A 24,764-nucleotide genomic window follows, 5' to 3' on the forward strand; every position below is an offset into this window, starting at 1 on the left:
ATCTCTAAATGGACTTAATAGCTTTTATTTATGTATGTTAGCAGGACTGGATATTTGCAGTATGTCTAATTAGTATTATCTTCATCCTTCTTATGAATGTAATGTCTTCATATTCCTTGATCTTTGAATTGTTTATTATGAGTTCTGACCCTGTAATGCCAGCGTATGTCGTGATAGTTCCCTTCTGTTAGTTGTTGTTCACACAGGTATCATACTTGTAATGTTTGAGGTGAAAAATACTTACATTTTTGATACGTACATTGGTTGCAGATTAAATTTTCGACGTAAGCAATTGTTCTGCTATTATATTACATATAATCTTGAGAACTTGTCGGTCATTTCTTTTCTAAATTTTGACATAATTTTCTTACAGGACCAAGTACATGGTTTATGACCAAAACTGTTAGGAAAAAATATAAGTTAAGTCAGCATTTGTGTGTTATGTATTTTATAAAATGAATATATTTCCCCAGAATTTTCTGCATTCGTCTCGATAGCCACAGGCTGTTGGCTCCATTCTGTTAGGCGACTGTTGCACTCCTCTAATGTTTTTTCAACTTGTATCTGGGTCCTGCATTCCCTGGAACTCGAATGTCCTTAGTTCACACTGTGAAACAGATTTTGCCCCAAATATCAGTAAAAGATTATGCCCTCAATTACCTCTCTTCTAGGAAGCACTAATTTGGAATTGAAGTTTTTATTCTTGCATATTTGAAATTAATACTTCAGCGGGAAATAAAATAACAGATGTAAATCATCTGTTGTAAAGTTCAGAAAAACTATACTTACAGTGAATCTGTTTAAGTTTTTTCCTTAAATGTTGGATGGTAACTGTAAAAAATGGTGGCTAAAATGGTTCTTTGACATAAGCTTAAGACTGACTACACTAAAAGTGACGAGTATAAGCCACTTCGCCACCAACCTGTAGAATTCAGTTCAGTACACCCAATGAAGATCGGCTCTCGTTTCTATTCCCTTCTAATATATTTTTTCCTTTATATTACATCATTTTACATCAAATGGGTTATATATCCATAGCAGAAATGTTACAATACAAATAAGTAAATCTGTAAATCGAAAGTACACTGTGACTTTATTTTTATCCTCTTTTCAACAATAATAAAGATTTTTACAATGTGGTATTGAATTCCTAGTTGTTCCTCCTTGGATTGTTCAGCATTACTGCTACTCAGGAACTGGGCATTCACTCTTCATTTGCTGGCCTTTAAGACTTGCTTCTATCCGTGGAGGACAGGATTGTGGTGATTGACGTAGCCGTAGGGCAGCACTGGCACGTAGAGGTGGGGGTAGGCGGGCACGGGGCCGTGGATCACGGCACGTGGCAGGGGCTCCAGCAGCAGGCTGCGTTTCCCTTTCCCCTTTCCACCACCTCCGCCACTTCCACTGCCACCCCCACCACCGCTGCCACCCCCACCACCGCTGCCACGCCCACCACTGCTGCCACCCCCACCACTGCTGCCACCCCCACCACTTCCACTGCCACCTCCACCACTCTTTCCACCCCCACCACTGCTGCCACCCCCACCACTTCCACTGCCACCCCCACCACTCTTGCCACCTCCACCACTGCTGCCACCTCCGCCACTGCTGCTGCCACCACCACCACCACCACCGCCGCCGCCACCACCACCGCCACCACTGCTGCCACCGCCACCTGACTGGCCTCTACCTCTGCCACCTCCTTTCCCACCGCCTTTACCTTGAAACATGATGAAGAACACAGGTGTTAGAAAGCTTTGAACACAATTACTTGTCTGGCATAAAACAATGTTAACAATGGAACACTGCAGCTTCTTAATATACATTGCTGGCAATTAAAAACTTACGTCCATGCCCAAAATAACTGAATTATACTTATTGTCCTTATACAGTACAGAAGGAAAAATGCACGAAATTGTGAAGTTGTAGCTAATTTGGGAAACAATGAAAGCCAATTTTTGGAGGTTATTGCCCATTGAATGAATAGTCACTGTGTATTTCTGTAAACATTTACTACAGTATTACACTAATTATGTGTCACAGCATGTCGAGCAGGGCTGGCCTTCTGGTAACAACGCTCCCTCCAGGCCACATTGTGCTCTTTACAGGTGTTGCTGGGACACAGACCACCCAAGGACAATGGATTCCACTACCATCCTCATTCCTGTGGGAGGGGGGGGGGGGGGGGAGGGGGACACGACCATTGCTGTTCAAATCTAACAAATGATTTGCTATGTGAGCTTTGCGTACTTTGTCCCACACCCCACTGATAAACCCTCAATATTGAAGCAAGGAGGTTGGAACAACCTCTGTGACAAGCCATCACATGCTTCCACACCCTTAAATAGGGTGGATGGAACTTAATTCTGCTGGCTCTGCTGCAACAGGGTGCGAAATTTACCCGATTCACTCAAATATTACATTGGTGATCCCTTGATGTCTCAGAACGTGTCCTACCAATCGACCCCTTCTTTTAGTCGGGTTGTGCAACAAATTTCTCTTCTCCAAAATTCTAATCAGCACCTCCTGGTTAGTTACGTGATCTATCAATCTAATGTTCAGCATTCTTCTGTAGCACCACATTTCGAAAGCTTCTATTCTCTTCGTGTCTAAACTATTTACAGTCCATGTTTCACTTCCATATATGGCTACACTCCACAAAAATACTTTCAGAAAAGACTTCCTGCCACTTAAATCTATACTCGATGTTAACAAATTTCTCTTCTTCAGAAACGCTTTCCATGCCATAGCCAGTCATTTCTACTTCGACCATCATCAGTTATTTTGCTCCCCAAATAGCAAAACGCATCTACTACTTCAAATATCTCATTTCCTAATATAATTTCCTCAGTATCACCTGATTTAATTCGACTACATTCCATTATACTTGTTTTACTTTGGTTGATGTTCATCTTATATTCTTCTTTCAAGACAGTGTTCATTCCATTCAACTGCTCTTCCAGGTCCTTTTGCTGTCTCTGACAGAATTAGAATGTCATCAGCAAGTTTTATTTCTTCTCTCTGACCTTTAATCCCTACTCCAAGTTTTTCTTTTGTTTCCTTTATTGCTTGCTGAATATACACATTGAATTACATTGGGGATAGGCTTCAACCCTGTCTTACTCCGTTCTCAACCACTGATTCCCTTTCTTGGCCCTTGACTCTTATAACTACCATCTGTCTTCTGTACAAACTGTAAATAGCGTTTCGCTCCCTGTATTTTACCCCTGCCAACTTCACAATTCGAAAGTGAGTATTTCAGTCAACATTGTGAAAAGCTTTCCCTATGTCTACAAATGCTATAAACGTAGGTTTGCCTTTCCTTAATCCATCTTCTAAGATAAATCATGGGGTCAGTACTGCCTCGTGTATTCCAACATTTCTACGGAATCCAAACTGATCTTCCCTCAGGTCAGTTCTACAAGTTTTTCCATGCGTTTGTAAGGAATTTGTGTTAGTATTCTCCAGCCATGAATTATTAAAATGATAGTTTGTCTATTTTAACACCTACCGACACCTGCTTTCTTTGGAATTGGTTTTATTACATTTTTTTGAAGTCTGATGGTATTTCTCCTGTCTCATACATCTTGTTCACCAGATGGTAGAGTTTAGTTTTGGGTGGCACTCCCAAGGTTATTAGCACTAGTGGGGCCTTTTTTGGCTTACGTCTTTCAGTGCTCTGTCAAATTGTGGTCAGAGTATCCTATCTCCCATTTCATCTTCATCTACATCATCTTCCATTTCCATAATATTGTCCTCAAGTACATCTACCTCGTACAGATCCTCTACATACTCCTTCCACATTTCTGCTTTCTCTTCTTTGCTTAGGACTGGTTTCCCATTTGATCTCTTGATATTCATTCAGGTGGTTCTGTTTTCTGTAAAAGTCGCTTTAATTTTCCTTTAGGCAGTAGCTATCTTACCCCATAGTAGTATATGCCTCAACATCCTTACATTTGTTCTTTATCCATCCTTGCTTAGCCATTTTCCACTTCCTGTCGGTCTCATTTTTGCTTGCTTCGTTTACTGCATTTAATATTTTCTCCTTTCATTAATTAAATTCAATATCTCTTCTGCTACCCAAGGATTTCTACTAGGCCTCATCCTCTTTCTACTTCATCATCTGCTGCACCACTATTTCATCTCTCAAAGCTGTCCATTCTTCTTCTATTGTATTTCTTTTCTCCGTATTTGTCAATCGTTTCTTAATGGTCTCTCTGAAACTCTCTACAACCTCTGGTTCTTTCAGTTTATCCAGGTCCAATTTCCTTACATTGATACCTTTTGGCAGTTTCTTCAGTTTTAATCTACAGTTCTTAACCAATAAATTGTAGTCAGAGTCCACATCTGCACCTGGAAATGTCTTAAAAACTGGTTCCCAAATTCTGTCTTACCCTTATATAACCTATCTGAAATCTTCCAGTATCTCCATGCCTCCTTCACGTATACAACCTTCTTTCATGATTCTTGAACCAAGTGTTAGCTATGATTAAGTCATGCTCTGTGCAGAATTCTACCAGGTGGCTTCGTCTTTCATGCCTTACCCACATTCCATTTTCACCTACTACGTTTCCTTCTCTTCCTTTTCCTATTATCGAATTACAGTCACACATGACTACTAAATTTGCGTCTCCCTTAACAACCTGAATAATTTCCTTTATCGTATCATACATTTATTCAGTCTCTTCATAATCTGCAGCACTAGTAGGCACATAAACTTGTACTACTGTTGTAGGCGTGGGGTTTGTGTCTATCTTGGCTACAAAAATGCTTTCACTACGTTGTTCGTAGTAGCCTATCTGTGCTCCTATTTTTATTCATTATTAAATCTACTCCTGCATTACCCCTATTTGATATTGTATTTATTACCCTGTAAATACCTGAACAGAAGTCTTGTTACTCCTGCCACCGAACTTCACTAATGCCCACTGTATCTAATTTTAACATATCCATTTCCCTTTTTAAATTTTCTAACCTACCTGTCCGATTAAGGGATCTGACATTCCAGGCTCCGATCCGTAGAACGTCAGTTTTCTTTCTAGTGATAGCGGGTGGTAAGTAGAGGAGGCATACCAGCCTTTTTGCAACCCATTGTCAGATGTTTCACGTCGGTTCGAAACGGGATGGCCAGAGCAACAGTCGAACTGTATGTATATGAAGGTGTCACAGGGCGCAAGGGCAATATACTGATACTCCATGATTTTTATGAAAATAAAGCTCTTTTTTACGATTTATAAATATCTCATAGGAAAAAACAAATCTGTACTGCTCCAGACTAAATGCCCTGAAAACGCCTTAATGTATATGGCGTAATGTGTGGAACATAAATAAATATAGACTGCAGAAAGAAAAAGGCGTTTCAATTTACAAAACGGATAAATAAATAGGTGGTCAGTGGAAAACATGTCAGTGAATTGTCACAGCTATGAAACATGAAACTTCAGTGTAGTTGATATTTACAGCATTGCATTACGATCTGTCAGATTGCAAATCCATTGGAAGCTGTGTACGACAATAATTTTGATCGCAAGAACATATTTCTCGACCAAGTCAGAAAATATGTGATATACATCCATAGTGTCACCATGATGTCAGTTGACAACATAGCGTAGTGTAATCTGATCTAGAAACACAATTAATCTATTTTTTTACTCTTGTGGCTGTTTTAGCTAAACAGGCATCTTATGACATAGATATTCTTTGTTAGGTAGCAGCCACAATAATTGTTAATTGTACAAAATTGTTTAATACTTAGTGTAAGGAACTACTGTATTAACGCCGCCATCTCACCATGGACATCAGGGTTGGAAGATGGATGTATAAATAAATCACTATCCAAGTATAAATAAAAAGCTGTATAAGCTGTCTGAGGAACAGTTATAAAACAAACATACCTAAACTTATATTTGTGATTATCTTCAGTAAGGATTTTTAGCTTTATTATTTCATCAAGGAAATAAAAATGTAAATTTTTCACTAATGACAATGTTACTTAAATGGCTACTAACAAGCAGTACTTGAAATTACGAAATGACAGTATTTTATTGTACGTTGTCTCTGCCATGCGCAGCTACGCAACACTCACCTCCTGCGTCCACCAACACCACAACCACAGCAGCCACCAACAGGACAGACACCTGTCACACGGAAAGAGGATTCATTATACACAAGTGGCACGTCTCTCCAGAAACCACAGTATCAGTAATGGCTACTACTAATGTACAGAGCAAAGTGTTGTTGTACAGGAAATCTCAAAGACGACAATGTCTCAGTAGCATTTAATGCCAAAAAACCCAACTTGGACACAAGTTCATATTAATAAGAGTAAAGACATAGAATATAATTTAGTAATAAACAAAGCATTGGCAACAGCTGTAACAACCCGTTATCCTCCCAAAAATGTAGATCACATTCAGAGGCTGCTACAGCAGGACGATTTGTAGCATCTATCATTCGAATTTTGGGAATTCGTAAGTTGATTACCAACAGAAGCACTGCAGTAGCATTGCACTTGCGATTTTGTATTAATACACTCCTGGAAATGGAAAAAATAACTCATTGACACCGGTGTGTCAGACCCACCATACTTGCTCCGGACACTGAGAGAGGGATGTACAAGCAATGATCACACGCACGGCACAGCGGACACACCAGGAACCACGGTGTTGGCCGTCGAATGGCGCTAGCTGCGCAGCATTTGTGCACCGACGCCGTCAGTGTCAGCCAGTTTGCCGTGGCATACGGAGCTCCATCGCAGTCTTTAACACTGGTAGCATGCCGCGACAGCGTGGACGTGAACCGTATGTGCAGTTGACGGACTTTGAGCGAGGGCGTATAGTGGGCATGCGGGAGGCCGGGTGGACGTACCGTCGAATTGCTCAACACGTGGGGCGTGAGGTCTCCACAGTACATCGATGTTGTCGCTAGTGGTGGGCGGAAGGTGCACGTGCCCGTCGACAAGGGACCGGACCGTAGCGACGCACGGATGCACGCCAAGACCGTAGGATCCTACGCAGTGCCGTAGGGGACCGCACCGCCACTTCCCAGCAAATTAGGGACACTGTTGCTCCTGGGGTATCGGCGAGGACCATTCGCAACCGTGTCCATGAAGCTGGGCTACGGTCCCACACACCGTTAGGCCGTCTTCCGCTCACGCCCCAACATCGTGCAGCCCGCCTCCAGTGGTGTCGCGACAGGCGTGAATGGAGGGACGAATGGAGACGTGTCGTCTTCAGCGATGAGAGTCGCTTCTGCCTTGGTGCCAATGATGGTCGTATGCGTGTTTGGCGCCGTGCAGGTGAGCGCCACAATCAGGACTGCATACGACCGAGGCACACAGGGCCAACACCCGGCATCATGGTGTGGGGAGCGATCTCCTACACTGGCCGTACACCTCTGGTGATCGTCGAGGGGACACTGAATAGTGCACGGTACATCTAAACCGTCATCGAACCCATCGTTCTACCATTCCTAGACCGGCAAGGGAACTTGCTGTTCCAACAGGACAATGCACGTCCGCATGTATCCCGTGCCACCCAACGTGCTCTAGAAGGTGTAAGTCAACTACCCTGGCCAGCAAGATCTCCGGATCTGTCCCCCATTGAGCATGTTTGGGACTGGATGAAGCGTCGTCTCACGCGGTCTGCACGTCCAGCACGAACGCTGGTCCAACTGAGGCGCCAGGTGGAAATGGCATGGCAAGCCGTTCCACAGGACTACATCCAGCATCTCTACGATCGTCTCCATGGGAGAATAGCAGCCTGCATTGCTGCGAAAGGTGGATATACACTGTACTAGTGCCGACATTGTGCATGCTCTGTTGCCTGTGTCTATGTGCCTGTGGTTCTGTTAGTGTGATCATGTGATGTATCTGACCCCAGGAATGTGTCAATAAAGTTTCCCCTTCCTGGGACGATGAATTCACGGTGTTCTTATTTCAATTTCCAGGAGTGTACTTTCTTCTTCATACAATTCCATATTGTGTGCGACTAAACAACTCTTTAAGAGAAAAGCAGTTCTCGTAAAATTATTTACAAGGAACACACTACAGGGATTGATTGTAATATAATACTAAGAGCTTGACAGGGCAAGAAAGTTCACACAAGAGAGCTTAAATAGGAATGATGCTAGTACACAGACAGCCGGAGTGGCCGAGAGGTTCCAGGCGCTACAGTCTGAAACCGCGCGACCGCTACGGTCGCAAGTTAGAACCCTTCTCGGGCATGGATGTGTGTGATGTCCTTAGGTTAGTTAGGTTTAAGTAGTTCGCTAAGTTCTAGGGGACTGATGACCTCAGCAGTTAAGTCCCATAGTGCTCAGAGCCATTTGAACCATTTTGCTAGTACACAGGGCCAGTTACCACCCGTATACACTAACATTGTTGACACGGCAAGATATTTTCTACATTGTTAACACCAATGAATATGCTCTCCTGTACCATATTAAGCTACATTTCTTGAATGACATTTTCACTCTGCAGCGGAGTGTGCACTGATATGAAACTTCCTGGCAGATTAAAACTCTGTGCCGGACCGAGACTCGAACTCGGGACCTTTGCCTTTTGCGGGCAGGTCTCTGTCCGGCACACAGTTTCATAGCTATATATCTTACCGGGTGACAAAAAGTAGCAGGAACGACAATAATAAGTCGCTTAACATTAAAACTGGGAATGACACACCAGTGACTTAACTGAAAGGATTCTCCTGTCTAGTTAGCAGGATTATTATAGAGCTTCAGCTTTTTGTATTGTCTCCACTAAAAGCAAATAAATGTCATACGACTGTGTGTAAGGAGAAAATTCAGTACAAACAAATCACTGTGTAGGAAATATTTACTATTGTATAATTACATACAAAGAATTTAATCCTGTATGTCATCCTTTCAAGACATTTGTCTTTTTTTTTTTTGAGTGCACATCATTTGTTCCATTTATTTTCATTTATTATTCTGTGTTCTGATTTCTCCTGGCGCTCAACCTTCGCTAACCATTTTCTTCATTTTTCACAAACAAATTGTTTTCATACAGAATGAACTCCAGTTCTATTAACATTTCATTTCATCAGAATTATAATAGGGCTGCCTGGCTAGTAGCCTAGCTGTGGGTGAACTAATGATGTGACCGCACCCACGTGGGCAGCATTGTAAGAACCATCCTTCAGCACCCAAGATTAGTCAGCTTGGGGCCGGAAGAAGTAATAGGTGTGACAAGTGGGGAAGGGGTTGGGGCTGAAAATGTCTACAACATTAAAATCAGATTAGAGAGGTTGTTGGATGTAGCAGATACATCTCTGTTTGTATCATCAGTCTTCTGAGTGGTTTGATGTGTTTCCAGAATGAGATTTTCACTCTGCAGCGGAGTGTGCGCCGATATGAAACTTCCTGGCAGATTAAAACTGTGTGTCGGACCGAGACTCGAACTCGGGACCTTTGCCTTCCGCGGGCAGAAGTAAAGCTGTGAGGAAGGGGCGTGAGTCGTGCTTGGGTAGGTTAGATGGTAGAGCACTTGCCCGCGAAAGGCAAAGGATCCGAGTTCGAGTCTCGGTCCGGCACACAGTTTTAATCTGGTTTGATGTGGCCCATCACGAATTCCTCTGGTCTGCCAACCTCTTCATGTCATGGTAGCACTTGCGCTCTACGACCTCAGTTATTTGACAGATATAGTCCAATCTCTGTCTTACCTTGAGGTTTTTAGCCTGTGCAGCACCCTCTAGACCATGGGAGCCATTCCTTGTTGTCTTAACATATGTCCTATCACCCTGCCGTCCTTCTTATCAATATTTGCCACACGTTCGCTCCACACTTCCTTCCCTCGACCATTGTTTCGAGAACCTCCTCATTTCTCATGTATCAAAGCAAGCGATATGCATGTGGGCAGCATTTGGTTTACTGACGAAGCTTATTTTTACCTGGACGGCTTCGTCAATAAACAGAACAGGCGCATATGGGGAACCGAAAAGCCCCATTTCGCAGTCCCATCGTCCCTGCATCCTCAAAAAGTACTGGTCTGGGCCGCCATTTCTTCCAAAGGAATCATTGGCCCATTTTTCAGATCCGAAACGATTACTGCATCACGATATCTGGACATTCTTCGTGAATTTGTGGCGGTACAAACTGCCTTAGACGACACTGCGAACACCTCGTGGTTTATGCAAGATGGTGCCCGGCCACATCGCACGGCCGACGTCTTTAATTTCCTGAATCAATATTTTGATGATTGTGTGATTGCTTTGGGCTGTCCGAAACATACAGGAGGCGGCGTGGATTGGCCTCCCTATTCGCCAGACATGAACCCCTGTGACTTCTTTCTGTGCGGACACTTGAAAGACCAGGTGTACCGCCAGAATCCAGAAACAATTGAACAGCTGAAGCAGTACATCTCATCTGCATGTGAAGCCATTCAACCGGACACGTTGTCAAAGGTTTCGGGTAATTTCATTCAGAGACTACGCCATATTATTGCTACGCATGGTGGATATGTGGAAAATATCGTACTATAGAGTTTCCCAGGCCGCAGCGCCATCTGTTGTTGACAAGTGTAACTACTGTAATTTCGAAAGTTTGTCTGCCTGAAAATTTACTGTTGTCCCAAACATATTGCAACAAACGGTGTATTTCTATCGCTGCTCGTTTAGTTTTTATTGCCGTTTCAAATATACCGGTCATTTTTGAAACACCCTGTAGATACTGCCTACAGAAAAATTAATGAGACCTTTGGAGAAAGGAGAGCCACTTGCATGAATATCAAGAGCTTTGGTGGACATCCAGTTCTAAGCAAAGAAGGAAAAGCAGAAAGGTGGAAGGAGTATATAGAGAATCTATACAAGGGCGATGTACTTGAGGACAATTGTATGGAAATGTAAGAGGACGTAGATGAAGATGAAATGGGAGATATGGCACTGCGTGAAGAGTTTGACAGAGCACTGAAAGACCTGAGTCGAAACAAGGCCCCCGGAGAGCCAGCCCTGACAAAACTCTACCATCTGGTGAGCAAGATGTATGAGACAGGTGAAATTATTTTTAGCAATCGTGTACAACCGCTCGACGTAGGATCCGTACGTGAAGAAAACATAATTGGACGGGTCACACTAATACTCAAGAAAAGAAATAGGATTAATCCATTGAATTATACGCCCGTAACACTGACGTCCATTTGCAGTAGAACTTTGAACACATACACTGCTTTTGAATATTATGAAGGAAATGATCGGCAGACATACAGAGTAGTTTTAGACTGGGAAATTACAGCAGATCGGCGGTCGCCAGACATATTGACTTCAGAAAACTAAATATCTTAAGAACGACTCATCGTACGACAGAAAAATGTTCTAGGTGAAATGTTAAACATTATTAAATGAGACATCTGGTTGCTCTACAATTGGTCATCTCCTGACCATCCCTCCTGCCTATATTCAAATGGGAACCCCCAATTTTTATTGCATATTCCGATTTTACGCCAAAAACTACGTACGGTTTACTTAAAACACTGTTTACCGTTCGTCGTAGATAGTCGTGTAATCGCCAAACATCAAGTGTGTCTGTTTTTATAATTAATAAATGACGCATTTGTTTCTACATTTCATTTACGATGTAAATACAATGAAGCGCCAAAGAAACTGGAATAGACATGAGTATTCAAATACAACGCCTATGTAAGACAACAACTGTCTGACACAGTTGTTAGATCGGTTACTGCTACTAAAATGGCAGGATATCAACATTTAAGTGAGTTTGAAACTGTTTTTATAGTTGGCGCACGAGCGATTGGACACAGCATCTCCAAGGTAGTGATTATATGGGGATTTTCCCCTTTCGACCATGTCATGAGTCTACCGTGAATATCAGGAATCCTGTTAAACATCAGGTCTCGGAATTGCTGCGGCCGGAAAATATCCTGAAAGAACGGGACAAACGACGACTGAAGAGAATCGTTCAACGTGACAGAAGTGCAACCCTCCCGTAAATTGTTGCAGATTTCAATGGTGGGCCATCAACAAGTGTCAGCATGCAAACCATTCAACGAGACATCATCGATACGCGCTTTCGGAGACGAAGGCCCACTCGTGTATTTTTGATGACTCCACGACACAAAGCTTTACGCCTCGCCTGGGCCCATCGTCACCTACACTGGACTTCTGATGATAAAACATGTAGCGCCGGCCGCGGTTCTAGGCGCTCAGTCCGGAACCCCGCGACTACTACGGTCACAGGTTAGAATCCTGCCTCGGGCATGGTTGTGTGTGATGTCCTTAGGTTAGTTAGGTTTAATTAGTTCTAAGTTCTAGGCGACTGATGACCACAGATGTTAACTCGCAAAGTGCACAGAGCCATTTGAACCATTTGAACCAAAACATGTTGCATGGTCGGACGGGTCTCGTTTCAAATTGTATCGAGCGGATGAAAGTGTACGGGTATAGAGTCAACCTCATTAATCCATCGGCACTGCATGTCAGCAGGGGATGGTTCAAGTTGGTGAAGTCTCTGTAATGGTGTGGGGCGCGTGCACTTGGAGTGATATGCGACCTCTGATACGTCTAGATACGTCTCTGACACGTGACACGTGTGGTCACCTCCATCCATTTGAGCTCATTGCGCATTCTGACAATTCCAGCTGGGCAATGCGATACTCCATACGTCCAGAATCGCTACTGAGTGGCTCCAAGAACATTCCTCTGAGTTAAAACACTTCCGCTGGCCACAAGACTTCTCAGATATGAGCGTTATTGAGTCCATGCAACGTCGTGTTGCGGCACTTCTGCGGTGCTTGATATTAGGCTTGAGCAGCAGTTTCTTTGGCTTGTGTTCTAACTGTTGATATTTATATGTGAAATTTACTTCAGTGTTGCAAATTTGATTGTACAGTGCAATATGATTAGCTGTTTCTGTGTCTGGTTAGGAACTACATTTAGCGTGACCCAGGAACAACTAAGAGGATGTAATAGTTGTCTCTTACTGAATTGCTTGATACTGGTGAGTCCCCATGTCTATCACCACTGGCGTTATTGATTGCGGTGAGTATCCACATTTTATCTTATTACAACGGTTGTAATAAGGCCCCGGGAGTAGACAACATTCCATTAGACCTACTGACAGCCTTGGGAGAGCCAGTCCTGACAAAACACTACCATCTGGTGAGCAAGATGTGTGAGACAGGCGAAATTCCCTCAGACTTTAAGAAGAATACAGTAATTCCAATCCCAAGGAAAGCAGGTGTTGACAGATGTGAAAATTACCGAACTATCAGTTTAATAAGACACAGCTGTAAAATACTAACGTGAATTCTTTACAGACGAATGGAAAAACTGGTAGAAGCGGACCTCGGGGAAGATCAGTTTGGATTCCGTAGAAATGTTGGAACACGTCAGGCAATACTGACCCTACGACTTATCATAGAAGAAAGATTAAGGAAAGACAAACCTACGCTTCTAGCATTTGCAGAATTAGAGAAAGCTTTTGACAATGTTGACTGGAATACTTTATCTCAAATTCTGAAGATGGCACGGTTAAAATACATGGAGCGAAAGGCTATTTACAATTTGTACAGAAAGCACATGGCAGTTATAAGAGTCGAGGGGCATGAAAGGGAAGCAGTGGTTGGGAAGGGAGTGAGACAGGGTTGTAGCCCCTCCCCGATGTTATTCGATCTGTTTATTGAGCAAGCAATAAAGGAAACAAAAGAAAAGTTCGGAGTAGGTATTAAAATCCATGGAGAAGAAATAAAAACTTTGAGGTTCGCCGATGACGTTGCAATTCTGTGAGAGACAGCAAAGGACTTGGATTAGCAGTTGAACGGAATGGACAGTGCCTTGGAAGGAGGATATAAGATGAACATCAATAGAAGCAAAACGAGCATAATGGAATGTAGTCGAATTAAGTCGGGTGATGCTGAGGGAATTACATTACGAAATGAGACACTTAAAGTAGTAAAGGAGTTTTGCTATTTGGGGAGCAAAATAACTGATAATGGTCGATGTAGAAATGACAGGCTATGGCAAGGAAAATATTTCTGAATTAGAGAAATTTGTTAACATCGAGCATAGATTTAAGTGTGAGTAATTCGTTTCTGTAAGAATTTGTATGAAGTGTAGCCATGTATGGAAGTGAAACGTGGACGATAAATAGTTTAGACGAGAAGAGAATAGAAGATTTCGAAATGTGCTGCTACAGAAGAATGCTGAAGATTAGATGTGTAGATCACATAACTAATGAGGAGGTACTGAATAGAATTGGGGAGAAGAGGAGATTGTGGCACAACTTTACTAGAAGAAGGGATCGGTTAGTAGGACATGATCTGAGACATCGAGGGAACACGAATTTAGTATTGGAGGACAGCGTGGAGGGTAAAAATCGTAGAGGGAGACCAAGAGATGAATACACTAAGCAGATTCAGAAGGATGTAGGCTGCAGTAGGTACTGGGAGATGAAGGAGCTTGCACAGGATATAGTAGCATGGAGAACTGCAACAAACCAGTCTTTGGACTGAGGACCACAACAACAACAACAACAACGGTTGTAGTTTGTGTTCCGCAGGCAGCCAAGTGGTGGGCAGCGTGAGTGTTGCCAAGAGTTGGACGGAGACACACCGAAATCAGTCACTCTGATAGCGGGGTTCGAGGGCGGCCAACGAAATCAAGCATTCCAATGGTTTGCGGACTCACCACAATCAACCCCGTAAGGAACAGAAAACTACGTTACCGTACAAGTAGCTTATCTCTCTCTAGACATACTCGTATTAACTGTACTGTACAATCACATTTGAAACACTGAAGAAAATTTGGAATATGAGTATCAGTCGTTAGAACACAAAAGTTTACGTTTACATCGTAATTGCAACATATAATCAAATGTGTCGTTTCTTAGTTACTGAAATTTTTCTGGAGGACTCTATCTTTTAACATGGGCCGGGGGTGCTCTTGGCAATCGGCCGGCGATGTGGGTGTCCGTCTGTTATCGTAGGGCCTTCTGCCTTACACGGCTGTGCTCTCGGATTCTGTTCTCGTTTCTCCCCTCGGAACTGCGTCTGTTTCACGGTGGTAAGGTATGAAATGCTATTAGGCGTTCTTGTGTTAGGCTGTGGTATTCCATTTGCTCGTTGATCGTACTACTTTGGTTAATTTAAAGTCAGGATGTTGGCTTTGCTTGACACCTTACAACCTGTGTATAATGTTCTGTGGCAAAATAAACGCAACCTTACAAAATTTCCGTTTGTTGGTTTAATTTTGGACAGCAGAGTATTTGAAAAGTTCTCGTTTTGAAAATAACACGTTTTCGGTGACTCTGTACTTCTTTTGAAGAGGACAAGCCGAAAAATCAGTGCCAAAGAGAAACACTCACCGCTGTTGCCTGAAATGTAGGAGGATCTGCAACGAATTGACGCATAGTGCAGGGAATGGCAATTAAATCTCAATGTAGGCAAGTGTAATGTGCTGCGAATACACAGAAAGAAAGATCCCTTATCATTTAGCTACAGTATAGCGGGTCAACAACTGGAAGCAGTTAATTCCATAAATTGTCTGGGAGTACGCATTAGGAGTGATTTAAAATGGAATGATGATATAAAGTTGATCGTCGGTAAAGCGGGTGCCAGACTGAGATTCATTGGAAGAATCCTAAGGAAATGCAATCCGAAAACAAAGGAAGTAGGTTACAGTACACTTGTTCGCCACTGCTTGAATATTGCTCACCAGTGTGGGATCCGTACCAGATAGGGTTGATAGAAAAGATAGAGAAGATCCAACGGAGAACAGCGCGCTTTGTTACAGGATCATTTAGTAATTGCGAAAGCGTTACGGAGATGATAGATAATCTCCAGTGGAAGACTCTGCAGGAGAGAGCACGGTACGGGCTTTTGTTGAAGTTTAGAGAACATACCTTCACCGAGGAATCAAGCAGTATATTGCTCCCTCCTACGTATGTCTCCCGAAGAGACCATGAGGATAAAATCAGAGAGATTAGAGCCCACACAGAGGCATACCGACGATCTTTCTTTCCACGAAAAAAAAGTGTGAAATCTTATGGGACTTAACTGCTAAGGTCATCAGTCCCTAAGCTTACACACTACTGAACCTAAATTATCCTAAGGACAAACACACACACCCATGTACGAGGGAGGACTCGAACCGCCGCCGGGACCAGCCGCACAGTCCCTGACTGCAGCGCCCTAGACCGTTCGGCTAATTTCTTTCCGCTAACAATACGAGACTGGAATAGAAGGGAGAACCGATAGAGGTACCCTCCGCCAAACACCGCCAAGTGGCTTGCGGAGTATGGGTGTAGATGTAGATGTAGACCATAACTTTTGCTTCATATCCAAGCTATCCCTATGTAGCGACCTAGCTCGCTTCGTTGCGAAAATTTTAACCAATATACAGGTGAAAATAACGAAAACACAGAGAGTATGACTTACCAGCAGCTTCATGTTCGTCAGATTGTTGCTCATGATTGACCAGCGGACATATTTATATGCTCCAGGACGCGGTACGGCCTTGTGGTAGCCTGCATAGAAACAGTTTTTGTTGTCATTTCCAAGTCACACAGGAGCGATAGCCGCAAAGGAAGGTTGGAATGCAATACCGGAAAAAGTCTTCGGTCCAGCTGCAAAAATCATCGAAACAGGTACCGTTACTGGGGTTACCTTGTAGTAGGTAGTTGTCAGTGCTTTTCCTAGCGTTACATTGTTGTGGTCAGTGAGAACGTAATTGCTACCGCCTTTTGCGGTTGACGAGTCGAGCCCCTAGTGGGTCTACTACCCTGCATTACAATCGTGCCTTTTTGGCGGCTTCAATTGCGGGATATTTTCTCGAGCGAAATTTTTGAAACCATTTTTATGGAGAATAAAACAGCGATATCAATGGAATATTTAAAATTAAAACAGTCTTGATCGTAATAGTACTTTTATTAAAAATTTCAATCGGTTTCGGTCAAACAGCAACCATCTTTGGACCATATGCACTGAAATGTAATTACAATATACAGACTGGTCAGAAGCAGTCTGAGAAACATATAAGAGAGTTGCAGCGCAAGTCGTGCTTAGAAATAATTGTTCAGAAATGAATTCGACGCGATGCGCTGTTTCCGAGTTAATTAGCACTCGCAAATTCGAGCGGCTCGCCAGACTGCATATATTCAGCGGTGCATTTGCTGGAAAGAATTGCAACCACACGGTAACGAGGCAATTTTTGACATTTATCATGAAGGGCAGATTCTCGGTACCTTCCGATTCGAGGACGTACTTTCTTGGCTTGTGACATAAACTTCTCAGTCGCCAAGAGAGTCGTTCGAAGATTCGGTCAGATTTCTTTGCCTGAAGAGTTTGGGAAATCATTCGAACTGTAAGGAAACGCAAACACCCTTTTGTAGCTAAGAGTCTCCAAGCCAATCAAGTGCTGAACTTCCAAGGATTAGAGGCCTCGCTACTACAAGAAGACATCCAACGAAATGGGGAGAAATGCTAATTCGTTCAGCAGTAGCATATACAGACATGTGGAGTACTGTAATAAATTGAAAGGATGTGTGGAGATTTTTGACTCCATCGGTAGCTTAGTTGGGAGGTCATTCAAGCTGTAGAAGGCAGAGGATGATGTGATGCTCACGAAAGCGTATGTTGGAAAATTCCTTATCTGTTCTAACAAGCTCCAGGGCTTCTACAAAGTGATACACTACGTGCTAGGAAACCACAGGCCATCTTATGATGAGATTTTTCAGTAACCTACTTCTATTGTATTAGTGTCAATTGTTGTTATAATGTAGGTGATATTGCACGAGATTACTCAGCCTTTAGCTTGGATTCAATTCTTACTACCGACCCATGTTCAGTTTGTGGATCTCTCTCTTGTTCGGTGAACAGCGATACTTACGGGTGAAGTATCTCGAAATGATTTTGTCATCTCTAATAGGTTTACTTTTTTCCATTTCAGTAAATAAACTGTTCATTAACGGCTGTAAATAATAGCTACTGTCTTCAGTATTTTGTTTGGGACTATTTTCTGACCAGTAGCTTTTCTTATCACTATGTCTCGAGTTGTTTAAACAGTGAATGGAAAAAGAATGATGCTCCAGCACGTTTAATCATTAATTTGTCATTACCTAATGACAGTAATATTATGACATTTTGAGACATAACCACTTTTACTACACTTGCTTAACAGCGAATTTTTCGATACGACATGTCGTTTAGGCAGCAAAGAGTTTTTTCGTTTTCTCAAAAATTTGGTAAATGAAATGTTAGCCTTTTTTCATTAAACTACACTCCTGGAAATTGAAATAAGAACACCGTGAATTCATTGTCCCAGGAAGGGGAAACTTTATTGACAGATACATCACATGGTCACACTGACAGAACCACAGGCACATAGACACAGGCAACAGAGCATGCACAATGTCGGCACTAGTACAGTGTATATCCACCTTTCGCAGCAATGCAGGCTGCTATTCTCCCATGGAGACGATCGTAGAGATGCTGGATGTAGTCCTGTGGAACGGCTTGCCATGCCATTTCCACCTGGCACCTCAGTTGGACCAGCGTTCGTGCTGGACGTGCAGACCGCGTGAGACTACGCTTCATCCAGTCCCAAACGTGCTCAATGGGGGACAGATCCGGAGATCTTGCTGGCCAGGGTAGTTGACTTACACCTTCTAGAGCACGTTGGGTGGCACGGGATACATGCGGACGTGCATTGTCCTGTTGGAACAGCAAGTTCCCTTGCCGGTCTAGGAATGGTAGATCGATGGGTTCGACGACGGTTTGGATGTACCGTGCACTATTCAGTGTCCCCTCGACGATCACCAGAGGTGTACGGCCAGTGTAGGAGTGTATTTCATTAGAGTCAGTTGTTATAGTGGAGATGATAGCACACGAGACTACTCAGTCTTATTGGGTTTGACACTTACTAGCGACCCATTTTCAATTTTTGGATCGCTCTCTTCTTCGGTTTAAGGGTTTCGGCGACACCATCTCTGACGGGCCTCTTGAATCTAATCACGCAGCTGCCTGATTGGCTAACTTCAATGCTAATTAAATCTCTGAAACGGCACAAAATATCAAAAAATTTTCTTCAGAATTATCTCTCAGCACAACCTACCCCACAAGAACCGTACAAGCTGCCACCCTGTAAATTTAGAGGGAACTCTAAGAATAGCTGTTATGACCAAAATTAAAATAAGTTGTACCCATGATGGTAGGTTGTGGCAGTGAACGGGGCAGGAACGTACGTCAGCTACTGATTATAGTGGAGAGTCTATGGGCTAACTACTGGGAGCTTTGCTCACAGCTTACAACAATACGACAAGAACAGGCAATCAGGCGCACAGTACGAAAGAAGCGATATGATACTATGTACATATAACACAATTTAATAAAAATTAATAAAGAAAGTAACATAACATCACATAAATATCTGCTATATAAACAAACTTGTCAAAATACAATTAAATACGTGCAGGAGAATAACCAATTGCAGCCGAGTCTAAACACGTTGATTGCCCTCTATGGGTATTTGAAGATAATTCGTAGGGAATAATCATAGCAGGGAGCGAAAGGCTATTTACACTTTGTACAGAAAGCACATAGCAGTTATAAGAGTCGAGGGACATGAAAAGGAAGCAGTGGTTGGGAAGGGAGTGAGACAGGGTTGTAGCCTCTCCCCGATGTTATTCAATCTGTATATTGAGCATGCAGTAAAGGAAACAAAAGAAAAGTTCGGAGTAGGTATTAAAATCCATGGAGAAGAAATAAAAATTTTGAGGTTCACCGATGACATTGTAATTCTGTCATAGACAGCAAAGGACTTGAATGAGCAGTTGAACGGAATGGACAGTGTCTTGAAAGGAGGGTATAAGATGAACATCAACAAAAGCAAAACGAGGATAATGGAATGTCGGGTGATGCTGAGGGAATTAGATTAGGAAATTAGACACTTAAACTAGTAAAGGAGGTTTGCTGTTTGGGGGGCAAAATAGCTGATGATGGTCGAAATAGAGACTGTAAGGGCAAGCAAAGCGTTTCTGAAGAAGAGAAATTTGTTAACATCAAGTCTAGATTTAAGTATCTCGAAGTCGTTTCTGAAAGTATTTGTATGGAGTGTAGCCATGTATGGAAGTGAAACATGGACGATAAATAGTTTAGACAAGAAGAAAATAGAAGCTTTCGAAATGTGGTGCTACACAAGAATGCTGAAGATTAGATGGGTAGATCACATAACTAATAAGGAATAGAATTGGGGAGAAGAGGAGTTTGTGGCACAACTTTACCAAAAGAAGGGATCGGTTGGTAGGACATGTTCTGAGGCATCAAGGGATCACGAATTTGGCCCTGGAGGTCAGCGTTGAGGGTAAAAATCGTAGAGGGAGACCAAAAGATGAATACACTAGATAGATTCAGAAGGATGTAGATTGGAGTAGGTACCGGGAGATGAAGAAGCTTGCACAGGATAGAGTAGCATGGAGAGCTGCATTAAACCAGTCTCAGGACTGAAGACAACAACAACAACAACAACAATCATAGCAAAGGTAGAACTATGTGAAGCGTTTGTTTCCACTGAGATTTCGAGAAGGTTTCGATATGCACCATGCACGTCTGGGTGAAAACAATTATACGGCAGCAACTCACCTCTCCGTTGTGTGCCGGCTCGCAGGCATGAAAAACAGCTAATGTGCATAAAAACGCTGAGGTATGTTATGAGGTAACCGTTATGGGCGAAAGATCCCCAAATAATGTGAGGCATAAGCAGTATATGATATGGAGGTTAGCAGTGTCATGATGACCGACGATAGAAACGCACGTACTATCAGGTATAAAGCGAAATACTAGGTAGAAATTAGCAGCGTCGGTGGCAGATAGCCGTAGAAGCATCAATCAGACGTAAAACCAGCCGAAATATAACAGGTTATAAAATATCAGATCAAAATATACAAATATGAACCGAGTCGTTATCAGTCATAAAACTAAAATTATGCGTAGAATAAAATAGTTGAAATGCATATGAGATACGGTTAAAAATGTAACAAAAATTAAAAGTACAAAAATGAAGTAAGAAAAAAAAGTCTGTTGAGGTATAAAGAGAACAAGAGAGCAAAAGCATTTAATAGTAAATCATCGAAGAGGTAGAAAAGGACTTTTTGGACCTCTTCCTTTAGACATTTCATCTTGGCTGCCTTGCTCTTCCTATTACTTTCATTCCTAAATGAGCTATATTGATGTATTCATATCTTTCCCCGAATATTTTTGTAATTCAAGGACGCCAGATGAAAGTTGATGTCGTCAAGCCCTGAATGAAAATTGCGCAACGGATAACTGATAAGGGGAGCTTGAGAGCGCTACCTAGAGAGCGTGCCCTTTCTGTACGATACTAGGCAAGGAGCTGGAGGGCTCACACGCTGACGTGTGGGTCCCTGCATTCTATAGCTTTTGTTTTAAACAAATTCCTTGAACTTGACTTCTTTGTGATTTTTTAAGGTATGTTAAAGATTGATGACAATTCATTACCCTTTTTAATTTAAAAATTATCACTCGATTTTACAGCGATTGCATCAATTCTTCCAGTTTACAGATATTACAATTTTACAACTTATAGCTCGGATACATTATATACTAATCTGCACGCACATTTCTACGGGCAAGACGGAATTGCGTTGGCCAAATGTATACCACCAAAGTCTACCAATATTTTACATGGGACAACCACTATGTGAGGAGGATAACGGGAAAACTGGGTACCAGATACATTAACACAGGGGGTCAAATTTCCGAAATTAAACGAGAACATTCATTTATGTGCACAATCCGAAGCTGGACATGAAAGAATTAGTACAATTATTCAAATACCTCTCTTCCATGCTTGAACATTGAGACGGACGCACTGAGGGCATGTCTGCTCACTTACCCGTCTTCTGTAACACTCACAGAATATGGCGGGCACCCGGAGGTCTTCCTTGGCCCCGGTGGAGGGGGTGGTCGAACCACTTGGCCGTGACCAACCTCTCCACCCCAAATCTTGTGACACTGGAAAGTCTTTGACTTTTACCTGCCTTTGCTGTCTCTCTGATCCCCTATCCAGGAGTAAGGTTGGCACTACTATACTACAGAACCACTTCCCAACAAAGATTTGGCCACGCTTTACGAAAAGGTGTGAGGAGGATTAGGAAAGTTCGTGTGCAGATTCACATCCACGTACAAGAAATGCATAATACACGACACATATAAATACGTAATATGAAGCCTGACACATTTCTTTCCATCCGTCCACATGAGTTCTATTGCAACCGCGGCCGGCCGCGTCGTGTAATGAAACTGGCGGCGGAGCCACCTCTGTTTGTATTTCCCGGTGCGAGTTAGCAGCTAAACCTGTTGCTTATGGAGCGGAAACTACTGCAACGTTTCAAAACGTTTAAGTATTTCATCTTTTACGCAAGGTTTCTTCACAGTTACCTTCCTAGTACCTCTCTATGTCTTTCCAACATGTGTGATCGTTCGTTCTGTAAATGTCCACTCCTCCCCAACTGAAATGCCAACTTTGGTATTCCTTATCACAATATCAATATCTTCAACGAATTTCAGACGCCCTCATTATTGCTAAGTACATCTCTATCCATTTCCTTCCACGCTACACTGTGATCTGCATCTATACCTGCTCTCGGGTATGTGTTACACCTGATTTCGGAATCTCCATGTGACCATGTTGTAATAGAGCTGGAAATCACCCGTGTCACCGTGCCTTTTCTAAGTATACCTCACCCTTTTGAGATTCTTGGACAGAGCATTCGCTATTACGAGCTGAAAGTCATTGCAGAACTGGACTAACGTTTCTCCTCTCCGATTCCTACTACCCAGCGCATATTCTCTCGTAACTGTTTCTGCTACTCCTTCCCCTACAACCGAATTCCATTCCCCCATGATTTTCATCTCCTTTTACGTACAGAATGAGACGTTCTGTATCCTCATATACTTCCTCTGCTTCTTTATCGCCTGCTTGTTGCATCAGCATGTATACTTGGACATTTGTTGTTGGCGCTGGTTTGGGATCCATTCTGAAGCGAACAGCGCTATCACTGAACTGTTCACAGGAGCTCATTCTCTGCCCTAACTTCCTATCCATCCACTCCCGTTATGCCATGTTCCGCTGATATTGAAATGTCCGTACATTCAACTAGAAATCCTTACCTTCTTTCCATTTCACTTGTGACCCCGAGAGATTGAGACTCAGCACGTCCGTTTTCAGATTTTCTAGGTTCCCTACAACGTCCAAACTTCTGATATTCCACGCCCCTACTCGTAGAGCCGTTTCGTTCTACATTCAGTATTTTTCTCAGGGTCACTTCCCATTTGGCGGTCCCTCTTTTAAATCACAGTCCAATTTTTTGTGGATGCGCTTCGTCTTTTTTTATTTTGAGTCATCAGTTTGCTGATGGGTTAGATGCTGACCACGAATTTCTGTCCTTCGGTAACCTCAGTTATTTGCTGAATGTACTCCATTCTGTGTCTTCCTGCAGAGGTTTTACCCTGTACTGGTCCTTCTAGTAACAAGGAAGTTATTTTCTTGTGTCTTAGCTGGTTCAAATGGCTCTGAACACTATGGGACTTAACTGCTGAGGTCATCAGTCTCCGAGAACTTAGAACTACTTAAACCTAACTAACCTAAGGACATCACACACATTCATGCCCGAGGCAGGATTCGAACCTGCGACCGTAGCGGTCGCGCGGTTCCAGACTGTAGCGTCTTGAACCGCTCGGCCACCCTGGCCGCCGGGTGTCTTAGCATATGGATTGTTATAATGTCCCTTCTTCGTGTGAGTGTATTTCATATGTCCATATCTTCCTCTCTTCACCGATTCTGTGGTGAAATTCACGGTTCCTTATCTTCTCAGTCCACATAATTTTCAACATTTTTCCGTAGCACCACAACGCTCCGACTCTCTTTAGTTTCTGTTTTCCTACAGTGCACCATTCACTGCTATACAATGCTGTGCTCCAAACGTACATTGTCAGAAATTTGTTCCTCAAATCATGGCCTGTCTTGGATACTAGTAGACTTCTCTTGGCGAGAAATCCTTTCTTTGCCCTCGCTAGACTTCTTTTTATGTCCTTCTTGCTTCGTCCGCTATGGGTAATTTTGGTTCCAAGGTAGTGGGATACATTATCTTTTTCAATTTCGTGACCACCAGTTTTGGTGCTAAGTTTCTCGCTATTCTCAGTTTTACTACATCTCATTATCTCTATGTTTTTGCCGTTTGCTTTCAGTCCATAGACTCCATTAGACTGTTCATTCCGTTCAACAGATGTCGTAGTTCTTCTCCACATTCACAGATGACAGCAATTTCATCAGCAAATCTCATCATTTATATCATTTCACCTCTGAATTTTAAAGCCACACTTGAATCTTTGTTTTATTTCCTTCAATGCATCTTCGATGTACCGGGTGATCAAAAAGTCAGTATAAATTTGAAAACTTAATAAACCACGGAATAATGTAGATAGAGAGGTAAAAATAAAAATTGACATACATGCTTGAAATGACATGGGGTTTTATTAGAACAGGATGGCGCTCCACCCCATATTGCTAGACGCGTGAAAGATCTCTTGCGCGCGTCGTTTGGTGATGATCGTGTGCTGAGCCGCCAGTTTCGTCATGCTTGGCCTCCCAGGTCCCCAGACCTCAGTCTGTGCGATTATTGGCTTTGGGGTTACCTGAAGTCGCAAGTGTATCATGATCGACCGGCATCTCTAGGGATGCTGAAAGACAACATCCGACTCCAATGCCTCACCATAACTCCGG

At 42.7% G+C, this 24,764-nt stretch overlaps 1 long non-coding RNA gene across 1 annotated transcript; it reads right to left on the minus strand.

Moving 5' to 3' along the window:
* Positions 1 to 1,650: 1,650 nt before the first annotated feature.
* Positions 1,651 to 16,487, minus strand: LOC126291958 (uncharacterized). Its single transcript, XR_007551951.1, has 3 exons — positions 16,403 to 16,487; positions 6,086 to 6,137; positions 1,651 to 1,720 (listed from the first exon to the last, which is right to left on the minus strand). It is a non-coding gene; the product is annotated as an uncharacterized LOC126291958 (long non-coding RNA).
* Between the last annotated feature and the right edge of the window lie 8,277 nt (positions 16,488 to 24,764).

The sequence above is a fragment of the Schistocerca gregaria genome, chromosome 9 (assembly GCF_023897955.1).
Source record: "Schistocerca gregaria isolate iqSchGreg1 chromosome 9, iqSchGreg1.2, whole genome shotgun sequence".
Classification (NCBI taxonomy): Eukaryota; Metazoa; Arthropoda; class Insecta; order Orthoptera; family Acrididae; genus Schistocerca; species Schistocerca gregaria.